Genomic DNA, 2,500 nt, shown 5'->3' on the forward strand with positions numbered 1-2,500 from the left:
CCGGTCGCTAGTGCGCTGAGACGGTGCGCGAGCCGACTCGGCAGCGGCGCCTTAAGCGTCCGCGAACCGAGACGGCGCGCCCCCGCACCCAACTGAAAGCGAGTCGGCGACCTGACGGGCCCTCCCGTTTGCCTCTCAACGGTTTCACGTACTCTTGAACTCTCTCTTCAAAGTGCTTTTCAACTTTCCCTCACGGTACTTGTCCGCTATCGGTCTCGCGACCGTATTTAGTCTTAGGTGGAGTTTACCACCCGCTTTGGGCTGCATTCCCAAACAACCCGACTCCGAGAAGACCCGAAGCGGCCAAGGCAAGCGCCCATATGGGCCTAACACCCGCCGTGGGACGAGGCCTCGATCAGAAGGACACCGGCGCTCGCCGTCAGCCGCACTGGGACTTCCGTACGTCACAACTCGGCGCGCTCGAAAAGCGCGCAGATTCGACGCTGGACTCTTCCCGGTTCACTCGCCGTTACTCAGGGAATCCCTGTTGGTTTCTTTTCCTCCGCTTAATAATATGCTTAAATTCAGCTCGCCTGAACTCAGGTCGTATGTGTCAAGCGGGCCGCTTCTTACACGGCCCGCTGGCATCGCAAGTCGTCGCCGCCGGCGCCGACCGAGCGCGTACCGTCGCCGCCTTGGCCCACGGTCGGTCTTGATCTCGTGACCGGACCGACCGACCTGGACCCGCCCCTCGAACGTAGTTGAACACGTCGAGGGGCCGGCGGTGTACGGGACACGCGGTCGCGCCGAGAAAGCTCGGCGACCGCTTCAACTTGGGGCGACGCCCGGCCGTCTTCGCAGAGGCCAGGCGACGGCCCTCGGGTGAGGACGAACGCGACCCTGAGGCAGACGCGGTCCCGGGATTGACCCGAGACCGCAATTCGCGTTCAGAAGGACGACGTTCAATGTGTTCTGCAATTCACATTACTTCTCGCACTTGGCTGCGTCCTTCATCGACTCTCGTGCCGAGTGATCCACCGTTAAGAGTCGTCCTCGACGTTTCGCCCGGCGCCGAAGCGCGCGGACGTCACACTGTGGGATCGAACACAAAACCACCACCGACAACAACTGCACAAAAACACCAACAAACGGCGCCGAGCGACCGCCGGGCTGGGCCGGCGGCACATCGAGCGCGGTGCCCAGAAGCCACCATCGCACTCGGCTGCCTTGCTATGCCAACGTGTTACGCGTGTCGCACGGGGCGGAACCCCGATTGACGACCGCCCTCTTGGCGGCACCCAAAGACAATTAAGTGCGCGGTCGGCCGGGGCCTACCACCACCTTCGGTAATGATCCTTCCGCAGGTTCACCTACGGAAACCTTGTTACGACTTTTACTTCCTCTAAATGATCAAGTTTGATCGTCTTCTCGACACGCCGACGCGGCCGTTGCCAGCCGCGACGGGGCCGATCCAAGGATCTCACTAAACCATTCAATCGGTAGTAGCGACGGGCGGTGTGTACAAAGGGCAGGGACGTAATCAAAGCAAGTTGATTACTTGCGCTTACTGGGAATTCCTCGTTCAAGGGAAACAATTGCAAGTCCCTATCCCAATCACGAATGAGGTTCAACGGGTTACCCGGACCTTTCGGCCTAGGTTAGACACTCGCTGCTTCACTCAGTGTAGCGCGCGTGGGTCCCCGGACATCTAAGGGCATCACAGACCTGTTATTGCTCAATCTCGTGTGGCTAAACGCCACTAGTCCCTCTAAGAAGTTAGACGCCGACCGAGAAGGTCGCGTAACTATTTAGCATGCCAGAGTCTCGTTCGTTATCGGAATTAACCAGACAAATCGCTCCACCAACTAAGAACGGCCATGCACCACCACCCACAGAATCAAGAAAGAGCTCTCAATCTGTCAATCCTACCTGTGTCCGGGCCGGGTGAGTTTCCCCGTGTTGAGTCAAATTAAGCCGCAGGCTCCACTCCTGGTGGTGCCCTTCCGTCAATTCCTTTAAGTTTCAGCTTTGCAACCATACTTCCCCCGGAACCCAAAGACTTTGGTTTCCCGGAAGCTGCCGGAAAGGTCGTCATGGTAACGCCTCCCGATCGCTAGTTGGCATCGTTTATAGTCAGAACTAGGACGGTATCTGATCGTCTTTGAACCTCTGACTTTCGCTCTTGATTCAAGAAAACATTCTTGGCGAATGCTTTCGCAGTAGTTCGTCTTCCGCCGATCCAAGAATTTCACCTCTAACGGCAGAGTACGGACGCCCCCGTCTGTCCCTCTTAATCATTACCTCGTGCTCCGAAAACCAACAAAATAGAACCGAGGTCCTATTTCATTATTCCATGCAACACTATGCAGGCGAACAGCCTGCTTTGAACACTCTAATTTTTTCAAAGTAAACTTATCGGCCACCGCCGACACTCAGTCAAGAGCACCGACGGAGAACCGAAGGTGAGGCGAACGCAACCAGTGACACGCCCTGCGACGGACCGGCGGCGCTCGCCCAAAATCCAACTACGAGCTTTTCAACCGCAACAACTTTAGCATAC

The 2,500-nt window shown here is 57.1% G+C and overlaps 2 non-coding genes and 1 pseudogene across 2 annotated transcripts in view; all 3 read right to left on the reverse strand.

Annotated features, from left to right (window-relative positions):
• Positions 1-547, reverse strand: part of LOC144430554 (large subunit ribosomal RNA) — a 3,679-nt pseudogene extending 3,132 nt beyond the window's left edge.
• Positions 548-835: 288 nt separating this feature from the next.
• On the reverse strand, positions 836-989 carry LOC144430607 (5.8S ribosomal RNA). Its single transcript, XR_013479624.1, has one exon. It is a non-coding gene; the product is annotated as a 5.8S ribosomal RNA (ribosomal RNA).
• A 298-nt stretch (positions 990-1,287) lies between these two features.
• Positions 1,288-2,500, reverse strand: part of LOC144430521 (small subunit ribosomal RNA) — a 1,810-nt gene continuing 597 nt past the window's right edge. The window contains exon 1 of the ribosomal RNA XR_013479586.1: positions 1,288-2,500. This exon is cut by the window's right edge and continues 597 nt beyond it. This is a non-coding gene — a ribosomal RNA (small subunit ribosomal RNA).

This window comes from Styela clava, chromosome 1, assembly GCF_964204865.1.
Source record: "Styela clava chromosome 1, kaStyClav1.hap1.2, whole genome shotgun sequence".
NCBI lineage: Eukaryota > Metazoa > Chordata > Ascidiacea > Stolidobranchia > Styelidae > Styela > Styela clava.